The 21,584-nt window shown below is 43.1% G+C and overlaps 1 protein-coding gene and 1 long non-coding RNA gene across 7 annotated transcripts in view; one reads left to right on the top strand and one right to left on the bottom strand.

Moving 5' to 3' along the window:
• Window positions 1-21,584, bottom strand: part of ZFHX3 (zinc finger homeobox 3) — a 1,259,585-nt gene that overhangs the window by 291,415 nt on the left and 946,586 nt on the right. Inside the window, 1 exon segment of the mRNA XM_054696960.1 lies at window positions 13,860-13,939. The gene's annotated coding sequence lies outside the window, so the exon portion shown is untranslated.
• On the top strand, window positions 5,539-21,537 carry LOC119249016 (uncharacterized). Of its 6 annotated transcripts, XR_008552408.1 has the most exons (9): window positions 5,539-5,656; window positions 6,705-6,967; window positions 7,070-7,116; window positions 8,202-8,298; window positions 12,896-13,032; window positions 13,224-13,388; window positions 16,039-16,180; window positions 20,405-20,559; window positions 21,255-21,537. It is a non-coding gene; the product is annotated as an uncharacterized LOC119249016 (long non-coding RNA). The 6 variants fall into 6 exon arrangements; XR_005126034.2 differs by lacking the exons at window positions 7,070-7,116; window positions 21,255-21,537 and adding an exon at window positions 20,863-20,898; XR_005126032.2 differs by lacking the exon at window positions 7,070-7,116 and having other exon boundaries at window positions 5,540-5,656; window positions 20,408-20,559.

Raw genomic sequence — 21,584 nt, 5'->3', positions numbered from 1 at the left:
TATCAGTATACAGAGCCACACTTAGTACACCTCTTGGGGAAATATGTGTACCTCACCCCATCTAATCTGGTCAAAACAGAAAGCCATGAAGTTGTACCTCTTTCCCTAGCCCACCCCCACCCACCACAATCAACTGCAAAATAACAACTGGTTTTGCAATACTGGTTCCTGGCCAATTCACTTGTGAGCTGGGAGCAACGATGCGGCGGCGGGGGGGATTCAAGGATGTCGCCCTGAGGTGGCGAGAGATCCAGGCTTGCAGGGTTTTGTGAGATTAGTTCTGGGGCAGCTGGCAGGATGCTGGTTGCCCGGCGATACTGTCACTGCCCTGCCACCCTGGGTTTCCTACAGTCCCGGAGGCATCTCATTAAAAGGCAAGAGGGATGGTGGGCTGACACTTTTTCTGAAGTGGCATTTTCAATGTCCCAAGTCCTGGTATCTTGTTTATAAGTGGCACTTACAACATACAAGGGAGAGGGAAAAAAGGGGAGAGGAAGAAAGGTCTCCGAAGATCTCAAGCGCGCCAGGAGTTGATCTTGACTCTCTGATTTCAGCTTGTCTAACAGAGAAGGGGTGCAGAGCCTCCTTGAAATCCACCTGAAATGAATTAGCCTGAAGTAAAAGTAGGTGTTTATCTCAAGTCATTGCTTCAAATAGCTGACTACCTGTTGGAAGAGGGGTCTGATCGATGCAAACCGGAGCAGCCGTGCGTGAGCTGTTACACAGCGGTTAGTATTGATCAGAACTAAAGGCTGCCAATAGGAATGTGGAGCAAACTGACAGGCAGAGAAGAGGGAAGGAGGAAACAGACTTTGCTGGTGGCAGCCGTACAGAGGAAAGCCGATAAAAAGTCAATTCCACTTAACTGAATGGCTGCTAACTAAATATTTTGGGGGCCAGAGCCTTTCCAGGTAGCAGCTGGAGCATCTCTGCTCCGGAACTGAGACATCAAGTGAGAGCTGGACATTGACAGGCGAGATCACAGGGTCCTGGTGATGGATGGGGCCGAGGAGGGGCTGGGATGGAGGCATGGAGGTCCCCAGACTTGGCTGAGCTGACGCAGGACACTGGAGGCCAGTCACCGGGCCCGGAGTACTGCTGACAGGGAGGGAAGGGACAGGAGCCGGGCTGGAATTTGTGACACAGTCCCTGATTAATCTGTTCATTTAAAATCCCGAAGCTTTTCTCTGAACTTAGGGAAGGTGTGTTGGAACTAGCTGTGTGCTGAGGGCAAGGTGAACGACGGCCGGCCCTGACAGAGAGACAGGCAAAACGGAGCAACGAAGATAGTTAAGAGACTGGCTTGGGAGAGGGGTCTGGGGCTCACTGATAACTTATTCTTCTGAATGTCTGTGCCATGCCTGTGTACTCAGGATTTCATTTCTCTTTCCTGAATTAGGGGTAACTTGTTTTGGTCAGTGACGTGTGAGTAGAAGAGATATGTGTCCCTTCAGGAAGAAGCATTTTATTTCACTTTAATGAAGCTGGACCAACTTTCCTGCTCTGTGCCACTGAAATCTCAGGTACTTGTGTTGATAAGAGCAAAACCATGTGGAATGTGAAGTGAACACATGGTTAGTTGTCCAGACGGCAGTGGGTTTGAGTGAGAAACTGCAGCAGAGTCACACGCTGAAGCTTGGGGCTTGTAGCTCACCCAGCACAGGTGAACCGTTTCTGACGGATACAGGGGTACTGGAGTTTAGAATAGAATCCCATGGCTACCTGTTGCTTTTATTTGGATGACCTGACCCACTATTTAACTCCCTGAAAGCTTGGATTATGTATATAAAGCAGATAAAAACAGCAACATTAAGGGCCTCCCCTGGTGGCGCAGCGGTTGAGCGCTGGGCTGCGAGGCTGCCCGCAGCCTCTGCGACGCTGGTTTGTTCCCCGGCCGCCGACGAGAGTCCCACAAATAAATAAAAATAAATAAATAAATAGCGGGTCTCCACACGAGTCCCATTGATTAAAAAAAACAAAAAAAAAACCAGCAACATTAAAAATAAAAATGAGGATGCATTGAATGCTTATAAGATGTAGGCCCAGCACAGACTCTGTATATGTTAACGTGTATAATTCTCAAAGTAGCCCTGTGAAGCTTGATGCTCAGAAAGGTTATAAGACGTTCCTATGGTCACACAGCTCGACAACTGACAAGCAGGAAGGCAAACCCAAACAGAGCACTTCATTTTCCTATCCAGGTTCTCAGCATAGGTGCTTAATACTGTAGGCTTGGGAATAAATCCACTGACTTGTACTTAAGCATTCTACATGGGAGGGGGGAAAAAGTGGCATTTCTTTTGATTTTTCACTATTTCCCCCCTGCTTACCCCCAATCTCTGTAGTGTGTGAGCCTGTCTGAGTGCCCTCCACTTATTCTCCCAATCCCGGGGTTTGCTAAAGTTCTAGACCTATTTCCTGATCACTCGTGATACAAACGAGGGTACTAACTCATCAATGGAAAAGACTGAATGAACTTCTCTCAGAGGATATTGTTTCTGAAGAGTTCCTCATCTGCAAAATGGGGATAGTACTATTCCCCTCTCTGGGCTGTTAGACAATTTTTCATTTGTTTCTTTAACATAATATTCTAGGTTGTAGACTCTTCATTGTGTGATTTAATATGTATAATTTAAATATACAGATATTTAATATCTGTATATTTAATATACATATACAGATATATATATGCACACATACATAGATATACATACACACATAAATGATATATTATAGTTAGCCAGCTAATTCTTCTAATCCTCACAGCAATCCTAGGAGGTACATACTATATTATGTCCACTTTACAGATGGAAATCCAAGCTCAGAGAATTTAAATACTTTTCCAGAAGTCACCCAGCTAGAATAAAGGGTTGGAGAAGGGGGAATTAGTTCAAATCACAACTCTGAAGCCTGTTCTATTTTCCAATAAGCTCTTGAGTCTCCATCCCACTTGTGGTGTTAAAATGAAATAACAAAGTTAAGATTTTCTTGGAGTACAGTTCCTGGCACATACTAGCAGTTCAATTATTGGTAGCACTTAACCATGACTTATTTGTAAACTTTGATTGAACAGCTACTATGCACCAGATAGTATGCTCCAAGAAATTCCTTAAGGGAGTCTTGAAGGAGCCTAGAAGACAAACATGTGTGGCTCGTGTCCACTCTGGTTTTCAAAACATCGCTGAGCTAGGGCCTCCCTGTTGGTGCAGGCAGCTGTGCGCAGCGTTGTGAAGCTGTCTGCAGCCTCTGCAGTGCTGGTTCGATCCCCGCCAGCTGTGGAGCAACCCACATGGCGCGGCAGACCTCTCCTGTCTCACCTGTTGCTCCCGTCAGCAGTGTATTTCGGTTATTCTGCCTAGGGTATGTTCTATTCCCTGCTCTCTCTCTGGTGAATCCTCTCACCCTCCTGCAGGTCTGGCCTGTACCCCGGTTCTTGTATAAATAAAATAAATCTTTTAAAAAAAAATAACAAACATCGCTGAGCTGCCCATTATGCTGGAAGCATTGACCAGACAGGACCACGGGCCAAACAAGCGGGCTGGATTAGGGAGCAACAGCAGCTCTCCTCATGCTGGTGGGCTTTCTTGTGGATCTGGATCCTCTTTAAAGGTGCCCTCAGCCTCACATCCAGCCTGCAGGGGACCTGGGCAGCTGTGAAGTATGGAAGGAGCTTCTGGAGAGCGAGTGGAATGGCCCAGAGGGTGCAGAGCCTGCTCAATGTCGAGCATCATCCTCCAGGAGCCCAGGGATTCTTTACAATGACTCTCCTTTATTCCAGAAGCTGGAATTTGAATCCTGAACTGAGTTTTAGCCACTCACTAAGCCCTCACTAAGCTGCCCTTTCTTTCTGACTTTAGGTGAGGGAGAGAAGGGTGGTGAGGGCAGTCTCTGATCACAGCTGAACTGTGCTTGAACTAACCTGCAGATTCCATCCAGCCCTGCAGGGAGCAGGAAGACTGTTCTTCTGGCCTGAAGCACCACGGCAACCTGGGAAGAAGGGTCTCGTCTCGCATTAAGTACCTCCTAGCTTTGTGCTGGGTACCAGCTAGCTGTCCCCTTGAGCACCCACATCCTTCCAAAGTGGCTATCCATTGACCCCAAGGGATCAATGAGGAAACTGAGTCAAAAGGGGGTTAAGTGGTTTCTAATATTGGTTCCTATTTTTCTGTGCCCTTATGAGAACATTCCACATTTTTGCTGGGTAATGGCCTTTGTAAGTACCTTAATTGGGGGGTCATCTTTGCTCTCTGCTTGTCAAATGCTAGTTACTTGAGAAATGGATTCCATTGACTGACTTATCAATGTATTGATTGGTATGCAGCACACACTCACAGACTCACAGACTCACCATCGCCATGCTCAGGCCTCCTCGGCCAATATTTTGGGTATCTGCCCAGGGGAGTGTGCTGAGGCTATTTTGAGTTTCTGTGCTTAACGCTTAGCAACTTTAATAAACTTCATTCCTTTAGGTAGTAGACTTAATATTTTAAGTATGGTTTTAATTACCATCCTCCTCATGTTGAAGGCAAAACCAGGAAAAGGGGGGGAAAATCTAACCTATGAGCCTTGCCAGCGATTCCAGTCTTTGTGAGAACGCAGGCCAGAATTCCAGAATGTAGAGGCTAGAGCTCTCCCTAAATTGTTTCTTCGGGCATGGGCACATCATGCTTAAATCATTTCCAATTTCACTGGGTTCCATTCTCCCAGCACGGGCTGTAAACATTTATCTTTGGGCTTTCCCAGAAATGTGTCTTATGGAAGGGATTAGCTGTTTTCGCATTTAACTTTCTGAAGGTGAAGTCCTCTAACCTAACCCACATAATTAAAGTGGAAAATTTCTGGTGGAGGGGAAAAAAAAACATGAGGGAAAATACCATGTTTGGGAAGAGAGCTGCGCTCCTACGGTCTCAAGAGACGGCTCTGAATTCTCAGGCACTTAATTATAACTGGACTGCTGGGCGCTCCAATTCTTTCTTCCCTGGGATCTTATCTCTGTCTTGAGATGATAAGCAGCTTGAGGGCGTGATGTGACAGTGGAGTGGAGCAAGGGGTTGGCTTTATGGTAAAATTTTCAAACATTACATTCATTATTATTTTTAATGTGAGGTGTGTAAGGAAGAAAATGAATAACAAACCAGTACTCTTAATGTTCCGATAAACCCTGTTTGCGCAAAACAAAACCAATTTGCAGAGTGAGGTTTGAAAATTCAAGTAATAAGGAACAAAATGAAAATTAGAGGTCCTGCTATCCTCTCCAGAGTTCTTTGCTATTAAAAATATCACTGTTAACATTTTCTAGTGACTTTTTTCTTCAATTAAACATGTGTATATATATTCTTTGTATAATTTTAGCACCACCTAGAAAGCCCTCTTTCTTACTGCTTGTCTATCCTCTTGACAAAAACAGCTAATGTTCCACCATCAAGGATTCACTCCTTTCCATGTAAGTACTGTATGTTTAAGCTATTTCTTTATTCAAAGATACTCCTTCTTAAGAATGAGAATTCTCATCTGGAATTCAAAGATACTCCTTCTTAAGAATGAGAATTCTCATCTGGAATTCCCATTCTGGTTCTGGACTTACCACCTTGCTCACATCCATGATCTAATCTTTGCTGGCTCTACTGATCCTGTCTGCATCTCAGCTCCTACATCTGTAAGGCGGGGAAACAATAGTACCTGCTTTAAAGGGATACCGTGAGAAATCAATGAAAGAGCCCATGAGAAGTACTTAGAATATACAGCATTATAGAGGAGGGCTTGAAAGATGCTAGTTACTATACCTATTATATGTAATTAATAACTCAATATAACTAATTTCTAAAACAACTGCCCTTTCTTGAGAGCCTAACAAATGCCAGACATGGGCTGGTGTACTTTATGCACTCACATAATATGACTCATACGATCTTCCAAACAGCACTAAGTAGTAGATCCTAGTAATAATCTGGTCACCAGAGGCGGAAACTCAAAAGCACACTGTAACTTGCCCAAGATCGCACTGCTAGATCTCATGGAGGAGCTCAGCTTTAAGCATATATGTCTTTCCTCTGGGCCAGCTAAGACCAAGGCAGTTTCAAGAGGGTCATACAGATATTCTAGATCTGGAGATGTTAGTGGGATGGTGGGCTGACGGCACGGGACAGCAAGGTGGGAGAGACCCTTGGAGGGCATGGGAAAGCAGGTGAAGGGGAAGAGGACAGGCATCAGGGGAGCTTTGCCTATAATGCCATTTTTCCAGGAACCTGGCAAGCTATGATTTCTCTGTGGTCTCCCATGTTTCCTTCAAGTTGCTGAAAGCCACAAGATCTGAGTTCCATGATTGTAGCAACTCACATTACTGCCCCAGCAGGCTACTTCTTCCTTGAAATGGGGTTCATGACTCCTGGCTCCCAATCTGCCTCCTGATGCTGCTGTGAGGCTCAGATGAGCCTGGAGACACTCATGTGTTTGGCTCACCAGAAATCACTGCACAGAGATGCTCAATTGTTATGGGCTTGGCACATGCATGTGAGGTGGTCTTATTAAACCCTAGATTTCCAGATGATCCAGAATGGGGAAGAGTTTACAGTGCCAGGGATTGTTTGTGATCGATTCAAAAACAGGTAGAGAGGCTGGAGCCTGGTGGCTGAAGTGTACTGTTATTATCTGGGCACAGTAGTAGCAGGTTTAGCAATATCCTTTTCTCTGTATTCTATTCCCAGGGTCAGCATGGGGACCGAAGACATCCTCCCTGATGTATTAGGGTTTGTCTTGCTTTATGGACTGGTCAGCTGCTGGTCCACCTGGTGCACAGGGATGTGAAGCAATGGATGACACCCTGGCCATTTCGTATGATCCAATATCTTGTGTCTAGGTTGTATTTCAGGCCAACTTTTAGTGAAGTGGATCAATGCTTGACGCGCGTAATGTAACCTGATTCTTCAAGAGTTTGATTAATTGTGTCACAGTCACAGCCTCGGTTCAGGTTCAACCTTTTAAAAGTTTTATTATTGTATAAAGTAATCAATCAGGAGGGGAGAAAAGACAAATGCCTGACTTTGGCCCTATCTCTCTCTCTTTTGTCAAGCAAGGGTTCCTCTTCTGGGCAGTTCACCTGGAGAGCTAGAGAAACAGGTGAATGCAGGTCCATGCTGGGGCACAATTTGGAACAAGAAGGAGGCAAACAGCACTCTGAGTAGAAAGTAGCGCGAGGGTTGACCTGCTTCATTTTAAGTAGGAAGCCCCTGGAGAGCTGTAAGACGTTCAGAGTCCTGCATCCAAACCACAAAGATCCAGATGTCACTGGTCCAGCTCCTGAGTCCCTGGGATCTCCCCGGGACTCTAAGGATGAGAATCTCTGGTTTAGTCAAAGTAGCTCTGGGCAAGACAATCAGTTGTGGAAAGGTCATTTTGGGGGTCCTTGTCCCCTAAATTCTGTTTTCCCTATCTCACCGCCCTACAATCCTGCTGGAATCTGCTCTGAAGAGTTCCCAATGAGATATTAGTTGACCAAGACTTAAGGTTCTAGTCCTCTTAGAAATATGGGATTGATATGGGATTCTTAAGGTGGAAAATAGCTGGAATAATCTGGCCATTATGTCATAGGGGTTTTGGTCCTATTCAGAAGGTTTGTGAGATACATTTGAGCTGACAGCTTTCTAATTTTCACCACTGTATTAATAGTCAATAATTTATTAAGTGCCAAACACTGTTTGAAATATTCCCTCCCTCCCCTTAATATGTATCATCATTCATGGAATCCTCCCAGTAGCCCTTTGAGGTAGGTGTGACTGCATGAGACACAAGAAAGTTTAGGAACATATCCAAGGTCTTACCACTAAAAAACTAGAGCGCCTGGATTTGAACCTAGGAAGTCTGACACCACATACCTTGCTTTTAATCACTCAGGGCTTAAATTACCTCAAAGGTTCAGACCACGGTCAGAATGGAGCCTGAGCTTACTTCTCCAACAGTAGTTTCTGGGGAGCTTCCCCATTATTTTCTCCTTTCAAAGCCCCTGAAGGTGTACCCTCTGCGGGAGACTGTTTTATCGTTCCTAAATGTCATTCCTGGGAGAGGGCAGTACTTCTGCCTCATCAGCATTAGGCTTGTCCAGGAAATTTGCTTTGGCTATTAAGAAAAAGTAAAAGGAAGTGATATATGTCAGTTTTGAGAAGAAACTTTGAAAATTATCATGTGGTTGCTTGTCTCCTTTCTAGCACATGACTGTTCTGAAGCCAGGCAGCAGATAGATGCTTCTTCAGCCCAGGGTGCAGAATAAAGATGAAATAGTGGAGAAAAACCATCAACACCTATGTACGTGAAACATCTATCTTGGTTGTCAACCACTTGTAAGAGACTTCAGATATCTTCATTATTGCTGCATTACTTAGTAAAAACTGACTGATACACCCTCTGAATAGCATTATTTTTAATGTGAAGTGACAAGAATGCTATAAGGATAAGACCTTAAATAACCAATAAGTGGTTTATAATATATCCAAGAAATCTTGCAAATAGGCTCCAAACAGCATTTCACCCTCTACAAATACTTTCTGTGTGTCAGTTTATCCCCATCTCAGAAGGCAGAGAGATGGTAAGCATGTGTCTACTTCACACATCTAGAGTTCATTCAATTCCAACACAAAGAGACTCAGAAAGAATGAAACAGATTAAAAGTTATTTTAGACTTGAGGGCATTAGGTGGAGTGAGAGAGAAAAAAATATGTATTTTCTTTTATAGATAGAATTACTATCAAGATTTGTAACACTCTCTATTACCTGAAAAAGAGCTCTTTAATATAAATTATCCATTCCATGCTTCAGAACCTGTTGCAATTTTTAGTTCCAAACTAAATTAAACTGCTTACTCTGTCTTATATAATTTATAAACTTGTAACCCATGAGCTGAATGTGGCATGGATAATCTTTTATTTGGTTCCTGTGTTGTGTTGGTGTTCAAATCAAACTGATAGCCAACACTGAACACTTGAGATATTTTAAGTAAAATAAAAAATGTTGGCTTCTTTTGAAAAAACTGAAAGGTGTCATTATATGGGAATCATCAGCTGGAGTTGAGAATCACCTATCCTGGGGGCTGGGCATTGTTTACCATACTCGCCATCTTTCCCTCTTACCTTACTCCAGAGCCATTTCACTTATTTCTATCTTCTGCTTAGCCCATGCACCAGTGGAATTTGTCCCTCTGGAGATCAATTTCCTTTCTCTTTCTTTTTTCCTTATTGTTCTTATTTCTTCTATGGCAAGGAAGAAGATCTCTGGAAGTCTGCTTTTATGTCACTCCCAGGACAACTTTCTCTGCCTTGTTCTCAGAACTCTGAGTAGCCCAAACTTGACATTTCAGTTCTTTGAGTCCCAAAGAAAAGCACCCCAAAATACTTAAGACAATTTTAGGGGTGGAGAAAATAGACGCTTCCTCTGGAAATCCTGACTATGGCTGTGCAGCGGATTCTATAGTACTTACTGATTTGCATACTTGTGTAGTTAGAAGGCCTTGGAGCAGCATAAACCTCCTGCCCACTAGATAATTCTGTTGCTTAACAAACCATAACAGTTCTGATTACATGGAGAATACTAGCAGTAAATGGTTTGAAAATGATTTTACTGTTTTCTGTTATGGAAACTCACATGTAGGAACATTATGGAACTGTTTTGAAATTTCCTTAGCCTTCCAAATATAAAATCACTAGATTTTGATATTTCAGCAATTCTACATTTAAACTACCGGAGCTAATGAGGCCTGCATCTGCTTTATTGACACCTCCACTGGAGAAAGTCATGCAAAGCCATCTGGGTGCAGGAGTCAGTGGGGAGGCATTTCCAAGCTTCTGACATGTCCTTTTCTTCTGCTGTACCAAATGCTTTGCTAGACTGACCTCTCATTGACTGAAACATTACACAGGGCTCCAGGATTATAAACCTAGGATGAGGACTATGCAGATTGCAACATGGAGTGTGGCTGTTAAGACATATGCTGGGGTTCCGGGACTCCGTCATAAAGTCATTCTGAGCATTCTCAGGACAGTGTTTAGGGAGCTACAACCTTCTCCTGCCTGCCTTCTAAGGAGATTAAGTCTGGACATTTTATTTTGTTTCTGTTTTAGTTTATTTGAAGGTTTATGATGTCTTAGTTGAGTGGCTCATGGGACTTTCAAATAAACATGCTGCTTTTAAAAACGGCAAGTTGTTTTTATTTATTTCTTTAAGGTGCCCAGTGACCTCTGGGTATATTAGGTAGCTCTAAATTATAATTAAAATAATAACTGTGGTCCCAAAGCAATGGTAGAGGTTGAATTATACAAACGCCAAATTAGGAAGTCTAGAAAATCTGTCAGGAGAAAAGCAGTGTAAGACAGAATTAAAAGTTATCTTTGTGAGAATGTAACCAAAGGGACGTTCTAACAGGAGAATTGTGCTTTTTGCCCTTCTACAAGCGCCTTGCATTTTGTTTTTGTGTTTGCTGGACTTTGGGTGTGTGTAGAGGGTATCGAGTTCTTTAGTTGACATGATTTTAGAGATAAAATGAATATGACTGGAGAAGATCCCTGTATTTTAATGATTTCTAGAAAATTTCTCAAGCCCATGGCCATAAGCAGTGGATGCTGACATTATGCTTTACTGGATGCCAAATCCTCAGTGGGCTTTGAGTCTCTCTAAGACACACATCTGCATTCCTCCATCTGTCATCTTACCTCATCTTCCTCTTCCAACTGTTCTTAAAATTAAATGACTACATCTAATGGGAGATTTTCTCAGTAAAGCTTATGAGAATTAGTCCAAAGGAAAATTAAAACACTGCAATGTAATCACTCCACTCAACTGACTGCTTGGCTAGTCAGTGCCGACTCTTACCCAAAGGAGTAATCAGCCTTTGGGCCCCATATGGAGAAAAGCAAGCAAAACGAAAACACAGTCAAGAGAAAATGGAAAGAGCCGGCTGAGGGTGGGAGTGTCGGGGGATGAAGAGCACTGCCGAGTGGGCTCTCTGACGTATCTAACGTATCTGACGTATCTGACGTACAACTGACCTAGAAGCCAGGGCAAGAAGAGTAGGAGGTGGGGAAGTAAAGGAAAACGGACATCTAGTTCTGGAACCACATGGCATGATGTTTAATCTCAAGGATATAAATATTCACCTTCTCTGACTATCATCTCCCTGTGAAGAAATGGATGAGGAGTCCAGGAATCGTCACAGGTCCCTAGGATTGAGGGGACTCGGGCAGCCACTGCCCGTGCATTCCTTCACTGCTCCATGGGAATCCCTCTTAACATCTGGCTGAAAGGGACAGCTTTCCCCAGCAATTACAACTTGTGGGAATTTATCCTAAGGAGACAACTGCACAGGTTCCCCAAGCACAGAGATTTTCACTAGAGTAGCATTTATAATATTACTGCCCATCTGTAGGGGACCGGTTTAATAAACGCTGGCACATCTAATGCTGGGATATATTACAGTCACTGAAAAGGAACGTATGAAGCTATAATTCACCGAGAGAGTATATTCTTTTTGGACAAGATGTATAATACACTACTATTGACAAAAAACAAGATATAATTACCTAGCACAGAACTGGGCACTCAGTAGTTTTCTTAAATGTTGCTTGAATATACTCCAAAGTTTGAAGAGCTCTACCAATGGGAAGCTGGTGGGACCATGTTCCTACTCAACAACACAGGACTTCTTATCTATTTTTCATAAAACCTGACACTCCCTCTAAGATGAGAGCATATGGAATAATAACTCTGACATGTGAAAGATTCCTTCATGCTAACATCACACGCAGCTTCTTCCATGAATTTTCTCACTTAACTCTACTGACCTCTCTTGGAGGTAGGTACAAGTCATTATCCATTTTCCAGATATTGACCTGAAATTCAGAGGGCTGCACACCCGGAACACAATAGACTATCAGTCTGGAATCTGCTTCCAAGTTCAGGTTCTTGATCACATTTACTTACAGAATATTTAGAACTGATCTTAGTCAAAGAGCAAGCCGGTGTGTTGCCCATTCATTTTCACTTTAACTTGGGATTGGTACATAGTCATTGTTTTTCAGACCATCTGTGCTCAGCAGGTAAAACTGAACAAGACCACCGTGAAGGCTCAAAGGGCTGTGTTTTGTCATCTACCCCCTCTTTGATGACATCAGTTCACCTTGGAGCTTTAGCTCAATGGTGATCCTTCTCTGTTTCTTAAATGTTCCCATTTTCTTTGACTTCGCTCTCGGTTTCCTCCTAACCAGCTGAGTGACAGAAACTCAATGCTGACCACTTCATTAGCTGATGACCTTGTCCCTCTGGCCCTCTGCCCTGCTTGCTCTCCTGGGCAGGTTGCCTTACGTCATACGTCCTTGTTAAATGTCGGGACCTTGGAGCCATCAGCACTGGGCATGTTGTTTTAATATATCTAGAGAAATCAGGCCTGTCGGATCACATTAGGCCCTATTGGTGACTGCACGCCAATACCCACGGTGGAGATGAACTATTACCTTTGAAATACAATCATGGCTAGTTACTGGTCAGTACAGAGGGGGGATTATATTCCATCACTGAGGCCCTTTTAATCTGCCTCTCTCCTCATTGGCAGGGCAACCCTTCTTCCTGTACAGAAAAAAATCCTCATAAATAGTAGTCTCTTAAAAGAGTGAGGCAAAGAGATACAGTGTGGTGTGCTGCTGAAACCAGACATGTTAAGGAGCATAGGAGGGTCTGTGTGCTGTGTGGTAAGTCAGTGTCTCAGGAGGCCATGGTGAACTGTCACCCTGTTCCATCTGGTTGTTGGGATGGAAATGAGAGGATACAATTACGACAAAATAAGGATTTCCCTGTGGCAGGGCCAAGACCAAGTATTTTACATGCATAGCCTGACTGATCTTTATAATATCCCTGCAAGGTTGATACGACCAACAATCTCATCTTATGGATGGAGAAACTGAGGTTCAGAAGAGACAAGTGATTTCCCCAAATTCACAGAGCAATCAAGTGAAAGTGGAACATGGGACTGATGCCAAACCTGCACCTCACCACCAGGTTGGCATGACTCTGCTATGATGCTGTTTGGTCTCCTCTTTGCAGTGGGGTTTTAGGTGGTGTTTCAAGAGAACCATCTTGTAATCCCTTTTTTAGGGAGGGGCCTCAAATATCTCACTTGACCCAGAAGAAGATTTGTTTAAAAATGAAGTCTGGGAATAAGCCAACCTCTGCTTTTCTATCTTCTCCAGGATTGGTTTTAAACTCATTCCTACATCCCATGGGAGTCTGGCTGGACAGATCCCTTGACAGTGGATAGAAATAGCTCTCAAAGCCTATTTTTAAGGAGAATGTGATGTCAGAAAATGAGGCCGGACTGGACACTAAGAAGAGAAAAGAACGCACCAGACTGGAGAGTAAGGGAAACGTCTAGAGCGCTTACGCAGGCAATGATCAGACAGAGAGTGGGAATGCCCACAAAAGACCAGAGTTGGCTAAGACATGGGGTGGGGAGTTAAGGGAAAGGGGTGGGGGGAGGGTGGGGGCGGCAGGACTGCTTTTTTACCTGCCCAGAATAGTTCTGTCACATTCTTTGTGTTTGGCCCATTGAAAGTTTAGCCAGGGAAGGTGAGTACGGTTGTTGTGTAGCAAACCGGCTTTTCTATCCAGAGAAGTTGGACCCGACAACACGCACACAGAAAAATGCCTGCTTGCCTCTTTCCTGGAACCTCCGAGCACAATGCAGAGGTGTCTGGTAACACTGCAATTTCCTTTGAACTGCTTGGTTTTGTTTGGAGCCCTTGTCTGGTGGGCTAGTCTTTTGGACTGCATTAGCTCACCTGGTATAGCATTTTCTTTCACTGAGAAACAAGAAAGCTGGAACTCACCTCTCTGATTCCGGCAAAGCTGGACACCATTCAATTGCGCTTGGCTAGACTTCTGGCAGCTGTAATTTATATCTTCTGGGCTATGGAAGAGAAGATAGGACAAAACACTTTGAAGGGGAGACATTTGGTGAAGCTTTGCTTAGCCAAGTGGCTAAAGAGCGAGAGGACCTTCATTCCTCTTGGCTTATTTTTCTTGGGTAAGATTTGTACGTCGGGTGAGGATTTATTAAAGTTGCTCCCTGCTGGGCCAGGCACACACGCAAAAGACCCAGCTGTCGCAAAGCCCATTTTTGAAATGGAAGAGGAGAACCGAAAAAATTTAACACAGGGTGGCTAACCTCAAGATAGCATCTGATATTAATTAGAAATTATTCAAAACTCTAAGTTGAACTGAAGAAATACCGGTAGAGGGATCAGGACAAGAATGAGGAAAATCGAAAGTGAAATCTGCTGCTGATGGAGAGTGTCTGTGGCCCAGGCATTTCTCCCTGCCGGCCCATCCCAGGGAGCGCCTGCCCACGGTGATGGCTACTGAGGCCTCGCCTTGCTTTTCCTTCCCCTCTCCCTGGGTAGCTGCGGTGAGTTGGCTGCCGAGACATAGCCCTGAACCTATCCATCAAGTCCAGGGAAGAGAGACTTAGAAAGGCAAACATTATCTGGGATCAATATCTTTACAAATCCAAAGGAAACCCCAGCTCCCGAAGGGTTAAGCCGGGGAAGGAGAAGCCATCAGGCTGTTTAGTGAGCTAATGTTTTTATTGATGGGGGAGGCCTTTAAGTCCCTAACAGGAAAAGTGGGGAAAGTGGCAGGTTGTTTGGCTGGGGAGAAAGAAGAAGGAAGAATGAAAAAAAAAAATATATATAGATATATATTTCACACTCTCTACAATCCCCTGAAATTCAGCAGTGCAAAAGATGCCCTGTTCCCTTGAATAATCTTCCATACGAGGTGTTTTCCTTGCTCCTAAACCCCTCCCAAAGTGGAAGACACATCTTCCCCTCACAATTTTGCTATAATGCACATCTCAAGCTAATGCCTGCACTGAAGAGCACATCTTAATTTAACAACTGTGTTATAAAGCACATCTCAAGCTCACATTCCTAGGATAATCCATATTTCAACCTAACTACCCTGGCATAACACTTCAATCTAATTCCTCTACAGTAAAGTACATCGCAATCTCACACCCGCATATAATGTACATCTCAGTCCATTATTTTGTATTTTGTAAGCCATATTTTGATATGTCTTTTCCATTAAGGAGCAGAACTGTCTGGAGACAACGGCTCTCCCTGTGCTGAGAGCTGCCATAGTTCTTACATCGTCCTTGGGTGACAGGCTGCTGATGGATATGCTTCTGAACTTTCACCTTTGCCATCTTGGGTTCAACTCTGGCTTATTTCTGTATGCTAAGCCTTAAACCTCCTGTGGGGAGCAGGGGTGACCAGAGAGCCCTGCTTGGTCCTGATGGACCTTCTCTCATGTTAACCAGCAGGGCGGGCTACCTCGACCCATCAGAGTCTACCTCAGAGAGGGCCATCTGAGGTCAATGTCAGGGTCAGGGGTCAGGGAGTAGTGGCTGGCTAATAGAGTGTAAGCTAACACTGTTGTCAAATTGCTGGGCTAAACGACAATGCCTGCCTCCTGCTGATGACCTTACCCTAGGGGAGGGGGCGATTGGCTTTATTGGAAACCTGCCAGTCTCAGGGGTGATGGAAGTGGCTGATCACAGTTAACGACTGTTTGATTGTTGATGGAGCACCGGTTCTGTGGTTGGTCCCCAACTGAAAAGCCTGCAGAGCTGCTTATTGATGACTGAGTTTTCCACATGTGATGGATTTCTCTTCCGTTTCACCTGCAGCTGGGCAACCATTCAGTTGTGGATGGGGTTGTGGTGGCGCTGGATGTGAATTTTTCTGGAACTGAATGCCACTAGAGGTGATGTTATCACCAACTCCTGGGATGGCACCAACCTCCCATTGCCAGTTGACTGGGGTTGAATGGCTCTTGAAAGGAAACCAATCCAGAATGAATGAAAAATAGATGTGAGAGGTGCCTCCATTCCAAGGCATTTTGGCAAATGTAAAAACAGATTGTGAATGTGGGTTCTGGAAGAGACTGAGTATTCTAATCATCAGTAATATCTCAAGCCTCTGATTTTCAACCTATCCCACGCAGGCGGAAGAAATCAGATTTGTCAACTGGTGACATATAATCCAGCAAGTAATGCCATTAACTATCTGAAGAACAGGAGGTGATGGAGGACTGAGAATTCCAAAATTTCCCAGTTTAGTGTGAACTCAAGAGGACTCAACTGGAGGTAGGCAGCAAAGGATAGAGATAAAAATAATCTTTATGAAAGACGTATGGATCACGGCAGATCACCAGCTAATACACACTCCCCAAAGCAGCCTGCAGATCGAGACAACAAATGTCTAGAAAGCAGACATGGGAGAAGAGCTTACCGAAATGTCAAGATTATTCTCCTCTTGTGTTATGTCCGGGGAAAACTCCTATAGAAATGGTAATACTAGTCTTTAAGACTCTAACAGAGACAGCGAAGCATGGGGGTAGGGGGTGTGGTTATTAAAGTGAGGTTATGAAGTGAACTTGAATGGTTTTTCCTAGAGAAGAATTGACTGAGGATGAATTTTCAATGACCTTCCTACCTATATATAACTGGACAGAGAAAATACTTGAAGTCATATCAATATGCTGAGATTTTGGCCTAAATCAGTTTTACTATTTTCACCTATTTAAGCCTCAGTTTTCTTCTTTGTCAAAAGGGGTGCTGCCACTCATCTTTTATGGCCACAAGGAGGATACATTCAAATGGAGAATTGTTAGTATAATCCTGAATACAAAATTCACATTCAGTACACATGCCTTTCCTTTCTCTTAAACTGGGTTTTCTGATGATGGGCATTAATAAATATGGGGTTCTTGGACAAGATCCCTTCTCTTTGTCAGTAAGATAATCTCTGTTTAGAAAGTGTAGGCAAACTCAATTTGACCACAGGGGCTACCTCAAGCAGTGTTTAGCAAACTGTAGCCCACCACCTACTTTCATAAAGAAAGTTTTATTGAGACACAGCCATGCTCAATCATTTACATGCTGCCCAAAGTGGTTGTTGCCCCATAAAGCATAGTTGACTTGTTGCGACAGAGACAGTGTGGCCCACAAAACCTATCATATTTACTCTCTGGCTCTGTACAGAAAAAGTTTACTGGCCCCTGACCTATACCAGTGGAACACTCTTTCTCTCTTCAGTTTAAAAATAAAATGGTATGTGGAAATCCAGTATGCGAAGCAGGTTCAAGCAGCATGTATTTCCCCAGGGAGCTGAACTCATCCCTATTTGGCACAAATGGTTGACTGTTGGTACAACTTCTGAAGCAACTTTCTTAGTTCCGTGAAGCAGTTTGAAAATGATAGCCTACATAATCTCTGGATATTGCTTTAAGGTCCTGGAAACTCAGTGAGCTCTTAGGAGGGACAGGATTGGTATAGTGAATATGCCTGGGATTTTTACAAATGGTATTTTAACTTCGGTGTGACAGTGGGGAGGTTACTTAACTTCTCTGTGCCTCCCTTTTCTCATTTGAAAAATGAAGATATTTGGCGCGCAGACCTCTCCTGCCGCCCGCTGCTCCCCTCAGCAGTGTACTTCGGTCCTTCTGCCTGCTCTGCTCCCCGCTCTGGCTCTGGTGAATTCTCTCACCCTCCCACGCTTCTGACTGTACCCAGTGCGTATATAAACAAAAAACAAACAAACAAACAAATAAATAAAAAAAAAAAAGAAAAATGAAGATATTTACCTCACCATTAATAGTGGGGATTAAATGAGATAATATATTGAAATAGGACCTGGCTCATTGCTGGTGCTATTGTGGTTGTTGTTATTCATATTTTGGCCCTTCATTTGTCTTGTGTTGCCAGTGCTATTGTCCTAAATAGCCCTAATGGCACCTTCCGTTTATTAATTGAGTCTGTGGGTCACTCCCTCAACAGTAATCAGTAAGTTAATGCAAGTTCAGTACCAGCTGCACATCGAGTCTCCTCTTGCTCAGTCATTTCAGCACACTGCGTTGGTGTTTATTGCTCCACATCGAATGTGGAGCTTCAGAGTGACACCGCTGCTCAAAACAACTTCCTACTATTCCATCTACGACGGCTCACAATTAATTTTTCAACTAGCAGTTTGGTTTCAATGCCTACGAGGTAATTAGACCTTAAAGGCTCTTTACTGAGGTTTTATCCTGTCAGCGAATGTGAGAGAGACAATAATTATTATTTAATATTTATTGAGTGTCTTCATTGTGATATGTAGATTCACAGATGTAACCTGCCTTATTGTTGAAGATGACAGCACTGTACTGGCAGTGTCTTAGGAAAGTAGTTGGACAGTTCTAGAGGCCCCAGATGGGAGGTCTGAGTTCTCAAATCCTGCCATTTGTCATGCTGTTCTATCAGATGGCACTTTTGGGGATTGAGAGGTTCCTCATTTGCTATTCCCTAAGGGCATTTTCTAAAGTTTGATTCCAAAATGGTACATTCCAAAGATGACATTCAATGATTTCTTGTGCCAAGCAAAGGAATTCTTTTGGGAGTTATGTTTTCCATCACTGTCAAGAGAATAATGGAATGGAAAAAACCACAAATGCCACTATAAGAAGGTTGGAGACCCTTTGACTTTATCCTTCACTCCCCAAAACTAGTTCAGGTCACCCAGTCTAAGATGTTGAGCTGCCAGCCAATATGGCAGGTGGAGAATATCGCCTACTGGCTGCTATGAGTGTCCTGCAGGCAGCGGGGGTTGACATGGTGTGATACACATGAGTGATCTCCAGAAGTTGCTTTATCACCCTGAACCTCAGTTTCCCCATCAAAAATTAAAAATAGCAAGTGTTTCACAGGACTATGTTGCAGATACAATCACATAAATACACAGTAAATGGAAGCTGCTGTTATTACTTCTGTTTTTAAAAAAGATTTATTTATTCATGCATATAAGAACCAGGGCACAGGCCAGATGTGCGGGAGGGTGAGAGGATTCACCAGAGACAGAGCAGGGAACAGACAGGCAGACTGACCGAAATACACCACTGAGGGAAGCAGCAGGGGAGACAGGAGAAGTCTGCCGTGCCATGTGGGTATCTCCACAGCCGGCCAGGATTGAACCTGCACTGCACAGGCTGCAGACAGCTTCACAGCGCTGCACTCAACTGCCTGTGCCACCAGGGAGGCCCTGCTGCTATTACTTCTAATAGTAGTATACTAGAAAGGAAATAGGACCCAGACTTCCTATTTAAAGGTGGCTTAGGGAATAGTATGATATAAAAATAAAAACCTGAAATAAACTCTTAAAAAATAATGACACATCTACTTCCAAATAATGTAAATTAAAAGATTAGTGAAAAGCTAATTGTCTCAGAGTGGCCCCAAAAATTTGATTTGCTCTCATGATTTGAGGCAAAAAGGTTGACAGAGGCTGTGTCAATTCATCTGTGTCATCAAAACTTTTTAGCTAAGAAGAACTTTGCACATTTCCACCCTCAATATGTATCTGTTGAACTGAATTGGATTTCTTTGTAAATTCAGTAGAATCCCATGAAAAGGCAACACTGGACAACTAAAGGAATTGCAGATGGCAGATGTGAGCACCACTCAATTCAGAAAGTACTGAAATTGATATTGTTAAAACAAGCACAAAATAGAAAGTCTCAAAAGAGATGGGCAAAGAGAATAGAATACTATTTGGCAATAAAAAGGAACAAAGGTATGCTACAGCCTAGGGATGACTCTTAAAAGTGTGCTGAGTGAAAGAAGGCAGTCATAGAAGACCACAAATGGAGCGATTCCATTTCCCTGAAGTGGCCATAACATGAAAATTCATAGAGTGAAGAAGCAGATTAGTAGTTGCCTAGGTCTATATGAGGGTGGCTGGTGGGAAAGAGGATGGGAATGATGCCAGTGGGCATAGGGTTCCATTTTGGGAAGATGAAATTGTTTTAAGATTGAATATGGTGATGGATGCACAACCTGTGAAGACACTGAAAACCATTACAATGTACACTTTAAATGGATGAATTGCATACAGGTAAATTATATCTCAATAAAACTGGTAAGATGTTTGAAAAGCTCATTGAGGTATCTTTGGGATGCTGGAAATATACATGCCTTAAGGTGGTTCAACTACAGATTTTAGAATCTAAAAGTTTACAGAAAACAAAGTTTATAGACTTTTCAACATAAAACATGAAACCTGCATTTTTGGTTAAAATTCATATAAAATTCAGATGGATAATATATATATGTATAATACATAGCTATATGATCAATTTATTGAGGTATAATTTATATGCCTGAAGTATAAAATTTACCTACTTTAAGTGAAGGTATATGTTTTACAATAGTAAACAAATAGTTCATAAGGAGTTAGAAGCATATAAATCCATATGTGTTTCCTAATGGAAATATGTCAATTTGATTTCCTAGTGCTCCACATAGCTGTGTTTTCTAAATTTTCTACAATGAATTTAGCAGGTCAGAAGTGTGCTGAGGAAAGCCTTGAAGAACTGTGAGATATGCTCTGACTCTGACCATTGGTTCGAGAGCAAAGAGATTAGAAAATTATCCAGCGACCTCCCCCCGACCCTCATATACCGGTGCAAGTGACTGAGGTATTTTCTGGGAAGGTAAGACTTTGTGGCAGCTCAGGAACAGGAATGGGGGGGCCTTATTCTGAGCAAAGGTTTTTTAATTTTTTCTGGTTAGTACTGGTGATTGTAAAAGCTATAGCAGGGACCATGCTCTTATATTGGTCCTGATGGTCTTTCTGAGATTGTTCCCAGTATCATGGTATCATTGACAAGAACAAAGGCAGGATCCTAGTGCACAAGATGGGCTGAATGCTAAAAGCCAGGAGAGCAGCCAAGAGACTCCCAAATACAGGTCCCAGTGGGAATGGCAAATAACTTTTAATATGTATTTTAAATTAGATTCACTGCAAGTGGCTCCCATGGCACTGTGTGGAGGAGGGTACAGGAGCTGCCTGCTGGCTCAGTGGGAAAGGATGCTGTGATTGATTAGTGATGTCTGCTATGGGTAAGGGAATAGGAAGTGATGGTACCTATGTCTTATCATTTTCCAATACTTGGATTCAGCTAGGCTTCACTTTCAAAGTCCCCAAGACATCCCAACACTTTGTGGTTTGCCCTAAGTGTTGCGGTCTGACAAAGCTGACCTGAAGGTCTAATCTGAATTCTTTTAAATTCCCAAGAAAATATTCTAATCCCCACATCCTCCTTGAGTCAAATCCTGGAAGAATTCCCTTGATAACACTGGCCTTATTAGGGATCTACCCAAAGAAATGTGAACTTTCTTTTTGCAGTGTTCTACCCCTCCATAGGCTGAAGAATACAAGATTGGAAAGGATGGTGAGAAGGGGTATGGAACTTGTTAGTTACTGAGAAACCCCTCTATGAGTGATGGAGGCAAGTTGCTACCTCTGAGAGACAGCCTTCTCTCACTCCAGGGGAAGCTATTTTTAGCACATGCTGGGCACCCAGTAACTGTTCATATGTTCCAAGTGATGATGAATTCAACCAAACAACAAGTCAAGACCCTGGCTATCACTCAACTCAAGTCAGTCATAACAGCTGACAAAAATAAAATACAACACACACCCTGTTAGTCTTACTTTTCCTTTTTTCCAATATGC

This window comes from Talpa occidentalis, unplaced genomic scaffold (genome assembly GCF_014898055.3).
Source record: "Talpa occidentalis isolate TD23 unplaced genomic scaffold, MPIMG_talOcc4v2.1 talOcc4.17, whole genome shotgun sequence".
Classification (NCBI taxonomy): domain Eukaryota; kingdom Metazoa; phylum Chordata; class Mammalia; order Eulipotyphla; family Talpidae; genus Talpa; species Talpa occidentalis.
This window is presented reverse-complemented; position numbering and strand designations above follow the sequence as displayed.